Consider the following 11,276-nt stretch of genomic DNA (forward strand, 5'->3'; position numbering starts at 1 on the left):
ACCTCCAGCCGTAACAGCCTATCTGCTCCGCCTGAACCGGGGGCGGCCGCGAGCACACATACAGTCGTCATGACAGAGAGAGAGAGAGAGATAACCTGAGAGAGGATGCTAGAAGATCAATATGGTGTTCAAGCATTGCTGTGTTCTAACATCGAAACAGCATAGAATTGATCTGGACTCATTTCAAAGGCCAATTGTGTCCTGTCACTGTCATCATGAAATACACATTAATATAAAAAGTGACATTAAAAACTTTCACAGCCAGCAACGCTGACAGTAAATCTCCCCTCATCTGCTAATGCCCATCTAGATTTGGAAGCTGTTCACCAAATCATAAAAATGGGGTATTATTTCTTCAGTACTAGGGCTCTGTCACTCTTCCACTGTGTCCTTGTGGGACCTTAAAAATGAGCAACAGAAGACGTCATTGTCTTTCATGGGACACTAACTTTTCCCAAGCAGCTTTCTCAGAGCAATAAAGTATTGAAATCTCTAAAGTATGAGGATACACGAGGGCTTACGGGGACGAGATGAAACAATCCAACTACACAATGCCATTGTCCCACACACACATTCACATGTCCATCATATCAACATCATGCTTTCACGATACGCCATCGAGCTAATGGTCTCTGAAGAGGTTTATTTCTGGTGCAGATTACAGTGCCAGTGTGGGAAACGGGTTTTCTGTAATTTATTCTCTTATCCTCTGACATGAGCCTTTCTTTTTATATGAATACTCCATAGGAGATAAACCCCTACTAATTTTTCCTCTCATATACTCAAAGAGAATAACAGCAGAAAAATAGATTTCTTTGAGGATATGGCTTGTAAGATTACATTTCCTTTTACATCATCCTTTCCCATCTGCTCTGAGTCCTCCCACCCCCAGAAAAAGGGGCTGATGGAGGCACTGCTGCAACCCTCTAGGTTTCCTTATTCGTCCCACTGCCCCTCGCCCCAGCCCGGCATCGTTAGCTCACCGCAGGCCTAATTGGGCTGTGTCTAATAACCGCGGTCCCCAGGGTGTGCTCTAATGAATAGAGAATATAATTAATGCCACGGTGACGGATATTGGCTCACAGCCCTTAGGCAGGAGCTGCTCAGCATTCGGCTTCTCCACCAACTTATCTCCCTCTGTCTCTACATCCACTCCGCTGAGCGACCACAACATTATTGGTATTATCTATTCCAACACATTCTCATACCAACTCATCACATAATGACGCTAGATTTGTCGGAACCCTTTGGCATCACTTTCTAATGCACTGGGTAGCCCAGTGAGTCAAACTATGATGCTTAGGTTAAGCCAGTGTTTCTCAACCAGGGGTCCGGGTACCCCCAGGGGTTCTTGAGGGAGTTCCAGCTGGTTTATTTTCACTATTTAATTCACTACAGAAGTGAGCCCTATGTGAGTAAGAGTGACTATTCCGATCATGGGTTTCACTTCCTCCATGGTTATCTCCTCAACTGTAGTTGACAACTATAATTCTGGTCATAATCATATCTAACAAGCATGATCTTTTCAGATGGAAATCCCTGAAGCGAAATCTATCAATTCAGGGGTCCTCAGACCTGGAATCCATCAGTTATCGGTCCGACGACAGAAATGATTCTGGGGGTAAGGGGCTATATTTATAGAGTTCCGGTGTAGCGGATATCCGGACCAAGACTTCCTCTTTTGTGCGCTGCTCATTGTTTACAGTCCGATTAGCAACTTAACAAATGACACTGGAGTTGAGAGACGACGTGTATGACCGGATTGTTTCACAAGCAGCCATTTACTGGCTAATTTAAAACCAATAAAAAGCTAAATCATCGTCAGACAATAGCTGGTGAGTTCCGAGACTACATGTGGGCCAATGCCTTCCGCCTCTTTCGCGCTCCACACGGACTGTTCACCTACATTCCACCAAAGCCTGATCGAATGAGTACAGGTACACTTCTGGTACCAAAATCTTGTGCCGTTGCCTACATATTCTACATGTGAATTAGTTTATAGAGATAAAGGGATCATTCACACAAAAAAAGGTTGGGAATCACTAAGTTAGGCAGCAAAACCACTTCGGTAGGTTTAGGAAAAAAACATCATGGTTTGGCTTCAAATTACTACGTTTGTAGTTAAGTGAAACTTAACTTTGTGAACACGGGACACAAACAGCTGTTTGTAAAGATAAGATAATCCTTTATTAATCCCACAGCGGGGACATTTATGTGAAAGTGAAACTTAACTTTGTGAACGCAAAGACAAACACGTTGTCAGTTTCACACGTAACACAAACAGCTGTCTTCATGATGAAATCCTTGTGTTTGTTGGACTCCACCACCTCCCCTCCAACCCACCCTGTGTGTGTTTTTTCGCCTTTAAAACTACGTCAACACACGCCCCAACCACTTCCTCTGAGCTTTAAATACTGGCACGGCTGTATTTACATTGTAGTTACTTGAAAGCCCGGGGCTTTTTCATACAGGTGCTAAAGGGTGCCTTGTGCGTTCGTATCACACGCTGAGGGGCGTGACAAACCATCAGTATTTGACGCCCTGGGAATGATAAAGAGCTGTCAATTCACCCAAGTTTCACAATTGGGCTGTTCTCCAGAGTGATTGCTGTTCTGATGAAGCTACAGATGCGTAAACTTCCATTTGAGAAAGCTGATCGAGTGAAGCTCTGAAATTGCCTGCCATTATATTGATATTAATCCTATTGTAAACAATGCTGTGGCTGTCTGCCCCACAGCTCTGTGCTCTCGCCTTCTTTTTCTATTTGGAGGACTTGCTGTGAATTTTAAGCATGTTTGTGTGTGCGTGACCGGCTGTGGGTGGATGCGTGAGTGTGTGGTACCAGTGCTGTGTCAGCATATGTGTCAATGGGGCATCCAGGTGAATCCAACAAAAGACGGAGGAGTGAATAGCCAGCTGCTCTGCCCCTCACTGAGCACACCTACAGGCATCCATCTAGCTGTCCGGCGCTCTGTCACGCCTCACAGGAAGACGCTGATGGATTCACCCTCGATCCTGCCCTTTCTCCTCTCTCTCTCTCTACGTCTCTCCTCTCTGCCCTCCCGCCTCCATCTGTCTGCCATCTGCTCCATCCTTCTAACTTCCTCGCTCCCATGCTACCTCAAGTACAGTTTGATTTCACTCCTCTCCCGCTGCCTCTTAACTGTTAGGATCTGCGAGACAGCACAGGAAAATATGCTTTTCAGGAAAGGCGATTCTTACTTATTAATTCAGTCAGTCCATCTGCTGCTGAAACATGAGGGTTCAACTTATTTTGTGGACACTTCATTTTTGTGGAGAGCTTAATAGGTTTGGATGGACAAATACTTTGTGGCACACTATCGACCCCCGGTGGTAGCTCGCGGCCACTACACCTCACAGGTAAAGATTTCTTCCAGTTTGACTGGCAGGGTCTCTGGACCAGGCATGAGTCCAGGGTAAGCTCTTAATGAGCATCCAGTAGGGAGAGAGGAGAGGAGTAGAGGATAAGAAGAGCCGGAGAGGAGAGAGAAACAAAGTTGGCAAGATAGAGCAGCAGTAAGTGGAGGTTAAAAAAAAAGAAGATGTTATAACGAGGTGTTGCTCCGTTGCCTCAGTTGGCTAGATGTTAAGCAAGGCTGGTACGTAAAGCTTTGGCAGGATTAGGGAGTGAAATCTGCACAACGAGATGTACGCTAATGACCATGCTAGAAATGGACGGACAAATGACTGTACAGATGCCCTTGTTTGCCTTTGTGTCTGCATGTATGAGTGTCTCTGCGTGGGTGTTTGCAGGCCCTTGCATGTGTGTGTTTAGGCCATGTTCATGCATGAGCGTAAAGGCCCGTGGTTGCTGCCGTGCCACGTCTCCTTGACTAACAGGTTATATTAATGAACATGGAATCCTACATATTTATCAGGCTGGCAGAGGGAGGCCAAACCATTATGATAAAACCATTAGCAGGAGGCTGAATTCATGACATGCATGGCTTCCATGCCAGTTGACTGAAATAGCTATAAAAGGATTAAATTAAGTATGCAAGCATCCTGACTGACATAAAAAGAAATGCTGCATTACATTTGTAATTTCACGGAAGGTTTTGGCTCCTGCAGTATATAATTCTGTAGGGTGAAAATAAGGTCTTTGTTTGAATAAAATGAAGACTTCCTTTCACTTTTGTGTGCATTGTGTGTGTGTGTGTGTGTGTGTATGCACGACAGAACAGTGATGCCATAAGAGCTTCTATTCAACATCTTAACATTACAACAGACTACACTCCACTGCACTGACCTTGGCTGTAATTGCAGCAGGACCTTTTCTTTTATGCATTGGTCACCGGGATTGAGAAATTAAATGTCAACCGAGCCTGAGGGGGAAGAAGAAGCAAAGGTATTGCACTATATCGGATTGGAAGCTATCCAAAATGTCCGACATTCAGTCCCACTGCTCCCTCTGCTCCTCATGAGAGAGCCACGGTCTCACCATCTACACACACACACACACACACACACACACCAACAAGTACTTGGAAAGATGTCAGAATCAGTAAAACCCTCCACTGAAATAGATACTAATATAACTCTGTGGGTGTCTATTTAATTGCAGAGGAAAATAGAGAAAACAGTGACTACACACACACATTCATTCATGCAGCCAGGAGCAGTATACACATACTGTATGCACACGCACACACAAACACTTGTCACTAAGCGGTACAGAAGACAGAGGGATTGAGAGTATTCACATTTGGAGGGGAAATAGAGCATGTGGTGACAGCGGAGTGGTGGGAGCGTCCAGAGGGAGTCGGTGATGTGCAGCAGAGAGGAACAGCTTTGAGTCAAGGTTTCACAAGAGTCAAAGGGTAAAGGAAAACAACAGCAGGCTTTCTAAAAGGGTTTCCTCATTCAAAAAGTGTCTCAGATATTTGTTTTTGGCTGTGCACGACGATCACACCGATACATTCGAGTGTTGAATGTTCAGGCACTTGAAATTGATTCTAGATTCAAATTTGGTTGTTTCTATGGAGCAAAGTACATTTTTATTCTGCCAGGGCTTGTGTCACTGGTGGTGACATGAAATACCAAGTGATACATTACATTTATATTAAATAAAAAATGTGTTTTTCTTATTTTTATGTCCCCTAAAATGTCTGATCTTGACTATACTGACTATGTAAGGTTTGTCACTAGAGACGTGTTTTCACATTCCTCTACTGAAGGGGGGGAGATTTCTGTGCACTTCCCTAAAATCTGATAATCAAACAAACCCCGGGCAAACTAGATTTGGTACGCCACAAATTCAAAAGCCAATCGCTGTCAAATACGCAAATGCTGACACATATCGACACAACACCGTCAAAAAGACCTGAAACCTGCAGTGCAGAGCGGACTTGTGAGAACAGAGAGCGAGAGTTTGCATTAGTACTGTGAAAGTTTTGACAGCAAACATGGTAGAGTGTGCAGTTTATGGATGTAAACTGTACCCCGGAGCTTCCTTACACTATCTACCAAAAATTCCAACTTGACATTATTGGTTTGAAAACCACTAATGATGTGTCAGTTACAAGCTAACAAACAACATAAAAGATGCTTACTACTCTTATCATTCTGATACGTCTGCAAGTTGCAGATTTTGGCGCTAAACAGACTCCTCATCTGAGTCAAACATGTACGGCTTAATCTCTCTGATGTTTCCTCTAACGGAGAAAATAAAACAGAGGCCGAAACTATCGCTGCAGATCGCGAGCTGGTCGCTGATCTTGATGCGCACTGCTCAACCTAGTGTGAGCAGCGGCGGCGGACTGGACGAGGCCAGATCCAGGATTTCTGTGTCCTAGGTGATCCAATCATAAGTGGACAGCTCTAAGTAAAGGTGTGAATGCACCAAAGAAGCATTGAGATCCGATCGCTCAGACCACATTTGAAGATTGCCGCAAATTGCCATATCCTTTTAGCAGTATGAATTTGAATGTGTCCTGGGCCACATTGAAGGACCGCCTACTCAACTGACGTGTGTGTGTGTGTGTGTGTGTGTGTGTGTGTGTGCGTGTGTGTGTGTGTGTGTGTGTGAGTCACTCACTGAGAAAGGTGATTCACAACAGCTTGTGTAGCCATGGGTTAGATACCGCATATACTTTATGAAGGTAATAAAATAACGGTACTTTATTACTCCCAGATTGTCAACAGCAGCGCATAACAGCTTCGCTTCTTCCGTTCCGACCTTTCACAATAAGAGCCCAAGACATATACAATGCATCAAGAGGCAACTCAACAAAATAACTTAATATGTAGTTATAATAGCTTAATAGCTTGTCTGAGATGTGTTAGTGTTTTTGTTCCAATACTCTGTCCTGATCTGCCCGCTCGCTCACTCTCATCCCCGGCTCTCTGAAGCTTTGTGCGACGGTGTTGGCGGTACGGAGGGTCCTTCCGTTAGACAATAACCTTATATTTTTCTGTTCGAAAATGTACCCAAATTCACAAATATGTAGGTCATTACTACTGCTGTCTCCCGCCGGTTAAAAACAACTTATTTGGTCTTTGCAAACGGAAATGATACGTGTTTATTTGCATATAGAGCGGGGAAGTGAGATCCGATCACAAGCGATCACTCAAGACGCGTGGAGACACATTTTAATGCAAGGCGTGAACTGGCGGTTTTTAGAGCTGTCCTCTTGTGATCGGATCAGATGCATGTTAATGCCAGGTCCGACCAAGGCCTCGATGAGGGAGAGGGAGAAAGAGAAGAGGTCCAGCCCATTTTCAGATTTTTTTTTTTTACTTTTTATGCAGGTAAACCATGTTAAACAAAACATTAATCATAGCGGTGTATTTTTACATATTTCAAAATGAAGGGGAACTTTAAAGTTTACCTTTCATACAGGCTGATCAGGAGAGACTTTTACATTACCAGTTGTCAGGTTCACAGCACAAAACAGACATTTGATATTACCATCCTGTCTGTTGCTATTCGCCATGTGACACACAGGAATAGTGTTGCTCTTTCATGTGGTTAATATGTCGTGGCAGATTTTTATGCTTTCCTTCATTTTTTCATCATCAGTGGAGCAGCAAGACTAAAAAGCCTCAGCAACTTTCTTAAAAAAAACAACCTTTTCCCCATGGATTTTGGTATCTTTGAAAATTGCAGCGTTGAAGTCTCAGATCAACTAAACTGATCTCAGTCAAGCTTCAAAGAGCAAGGCAACTTTTAATCATATACTGTGCTTACTGTGATGTATGATCTTGTTTGTCCATCAGTGACCACTGTAGTTTCTCAACCCTAAGACACTAAAACCAAAAAGGACTTATCACCTACAAGTATTTGGCCTTGTCATCTCTGTAATTTATTTTCTGCAGGTCTCACCACTAACTTAACCTGTCTCAACGGCATTTAGTGGATTCATTGCCAGTATTTTCTTCTTCAGTCGGGGCTTTCCCTTGCAAGGTGGATTTAAGGAAACCTCCTGCTAAGTTTTTTATTTCTTCCAGGACTAGTGATCGTTTAGAATCCAGCAGCTGTATTGAAGAAATCATTGGTTTCTCAAAGACATCCCCAGGAGGTCTGAGATGAATTTGCCTCTAATCATGAGCGCATTAAGCCCACCATTTTCATACATCTCACACAGGGGAAGAAAAATACAAAGTCTTTGGAGCAAATTCCTTCAACCTTGTGGAGAGCTCACCTAATACTTCTAATACATCACGGCAGTCAGCAGCACACATTAGAAGTGAGAGGGCAATTTTCTCTACTACTTTTCCAGAGTGTCTGCAAAGCTGGACATAATGAGATGGTCCTCTGCACCGGGACAAAGATCTCAGAAAATAATGTTCTTTTACTTCATCCAGCTAGAGATGATTTATAAATGGGGTTCTCTGGTTAGGGAGGCAAATCTCAGTATTACATGATGAGCCATCTTCCAAATCTGATGTTGGAAACTGAATTTGGAGTTATTTTCCCACAAGACTTAAGCAGAAACTGAAATATATTTAGACTTTAACTGAAATTGATTCAGTTGAAAACAGATAGTATCGCATACTATTCTACATTTCCAACATGCAAAAGGTTTCAGAAGGGACACACACAAAAGATATCAGTCTATCAAACAGTGTGTAAACTTGTAATTATGGATATGAAAGCTTCAAAGGGATTTCTTTTAATAATGGGTGAATGCAAGCACCCTTTTAGTCCCCTTCAATCACCAGCCCAGCCCTCCAACTCCTCGAAATTAAACAAATAAAAACAGTATTTTGTGATTCATCTTGAACAGAAGCTGGCAGTTACACTGTGAACAAGCTGTACTTATCACACTTTGAGTGACACCTTGTTCTGTTGGTGAGCCGGTTATGCTTTTTTATGAGCTGCCATTACTGCGCTGTGTGAACATTCCTGGGGACAGACTGTAGTATTGCAGTATTTTCTGTGTGTGTGTGTGTGTATATATGTGTGTTCTTCTTCTAAGCTGAAGTTTCTTCCAGAAATCCAATCACAGAGAAACTCAGCTGAGTTTGTCACACCTCGATGACCCCTACCTGTAATCACATCATATTCTGGAAATGTTTTAAACGTCCAAAGGTGTATACGGGCAGGAAATATTATTCAACAAAAACTGTATATATAACCTTTAGCAGGAGACACTCTGTGTTTTACTACTCTGGAAAGAAAATTAAAGTTGTATGCACAAATACTTAAATACAGTGTGTCTAAGCTTCAGCTGAGAATGGTTTGCAATATGTTTTTTAAAGACATCTGTGCAGCCGTAATCCATTTCTTTCATGTGACTGATCAAATGTTTTCCAAAATAATATCAGATCTGGCTCCCAATTCTGTTCTTGTATAGTCTCTAAAGGGATGAGCAAAGGCTTTGAAGCTACTTTAAAAACAATTTCATTTCAGAGTAAATTTTGCCTTTGGTTTTGATTCATTTTTTTTGTCTTTGAAAACAGATTCAAAAGTATGATTGTCCCATGGTTCATTGAGGAAAGCTATGTTTAATCTTCTGAATAAAGAATTTTAATTGTTAAATATCTCTAGATTGCTGTCGGATCATTCTCAGTTAAATACACATATACATACATAGACACATACATACTGAATACAACTCTATGCCTTGTGCATAATATATGGACTGCCTTTCCATTTTATGAAACATTCATATTTGCATATCAAAAGCATTCATATCATATGTGTTGCTGTTCAAGATCAATGAAATTCCATGTAGGTGTAATAATAAAAGTGTAGATGGTTGGAGTTTATCTGTGAGCTTTTGGTGTTTGCAGTTTTCAGCACTCTCTGTAATATCATATTAACATAAAAAAATCTGTTTAACATGACCACAGCTCAAGATAAGTGAGGTGAACATGTCCTAACATCAATTACAAATTGGGGGTATAATATATATAATGTGTCCTGGTGCCAATGTTACAGTCAACAATATAAATATCGATCAATATTTTTGCTATTAACACTGAATCAAATGAAACCCTGTAATGTGAAATGGTTATTAGTAGGGCTGTCAATCAATTAAAATATTTAATCACTATTAATCCCCTGATTGTCCATAGTTAATTGCGATTAATTGAAAATGTATTTTGTATCTATTCAAAATGTTCCTTAAAGGGAGTTTTGTCAACTATTTAATCCTCTTATAAACATGGGAGTGAGCAAATATGCTTGCTTTATGCAAATGTATTTATATATTTATTATTGGAAATCAGTTAACAACACAAAACAATGACAAACATTGTCCAGAAACCCTCACAACCCTGCATTTAGCATAAAACAATATGCTCCAATCATAACATGGCAAACTGCAGCCAAACAGGCAACAATAGCTGTCAGTGTGTCAGTGTGCTGACTTGACTATGACCTGCCCCAAACTGCATGTGATTATCATAAAGTGGGCATGTCTGTAAAGAGGAGACTCGTGGGTACCCATAGAACCCATTTTCATTCACATATCTTGAGGTCAGAGGTCAAGGGAACCCTTTGAAAATGGCCATGCCAGTTTTTCCGCCAAAATTTTGCCTCCTTCCCAAACTAGTATGACATGGTTGGTACTAATGGATTCCTTAAGTTTTTAGTTTCATATGATGCCAGAATATTCACTCTAGCTTCAAAACTGAGCCCGCTACAACCTCCGAAATCACAAGTTGCGTTAATGCGTTAAATAAATTTGTTCAGTTAAAACGTGTTATTAACTTTGACAGCCCTATTTATTGGTACTGCCAAACTCACTGAGAATCAACACTCTACAGCTCTGTACAACTTCCTGCTCTTTTTAGCTCATTGTTTTGGATCACCAATTCGTGTGGTTAAGTCCTAATGGCTCTCACCAACAAATAGATGAGATTGTAGTTTTAAACTGTCAAGGACACATAAAACCACAGGGTAGAAGACACATTGGCATCATATCATAAAGGCATATTAATGGACATTTTATACTTTTAGAAATAGCACAGCATGCTGGAAAACAATTTTTCAAGGACATTCATCCATATACTATTGTGTCATATTTTTATGACAAGCCACATGCTGACAACAAATCACATTATCTGAGCCAAAGGCTAGGTGGCACAAATTAGTAGCACACATGAAATTCTGCCATTTGCCAGCAAAACACCAGATACAGAATGACAGCGGACACGTGGTGTCTAATTTAATGAATGCGATACAATACGTCATAATGAAAAAACTCATTCCTGCAATTGAATAAGGCAAAGCTTCACTCATATGGAACTGTGTCAATACAGGATTTAATATGTAAAATTATTAATCAGCTGCAGGGGAACACAAAAATAGACTCTGAGCACAAGTGTGAATCACAAACTACCTTACATCTGTTTGTGATAATGTTCTCTCTGAAAAAACCCCCCCACAATAAAGTGATGTATTTTCTATGCAAAACCACCAGTCTATCACCACGATCAACCCTGATATACGAGCCATCACCAAATTGCACACTGACATTTAAGTTTAAGTAGCCCAACAAACACTTGAATTTGTATTGATCAGCAAAGCCCCGATCATAAAGCCTGACAAACTATTGCACTTCACATTAAACCAGCCATAAACATGCTGTGTTTACGGCTGGTTTAATGTTATTAAGCCAGTTTGGGGGCTTAATGACACAGCAGATTACTTCAGATATATTCTATACTCTCAGCTGAGAGGGAAGTTTGCCTCTTGGGATACTGAACATTTTCCAACCATCATATTGGTGGCGCTTGTATACCATTTCAAAATAATATATGCAAAAATGTAATTTAATTTACATAAAATTGAATAAAACACTGGC

This window comes from Sebastes umbrosus, chromosome 9 (assembly GCF_015220745.1).
Source record: "Sebastes umbrosus isolate fSebUmb1 chromosome 9, fSebUmb1.pri, whole genome shotgun sequence".
Lineage (NCBI taxonomy): Eukaryota > Metazoa > Chordata > Actinopteri > Perciformes > Sebastidae > Sebastes > Sebastes umbrosus.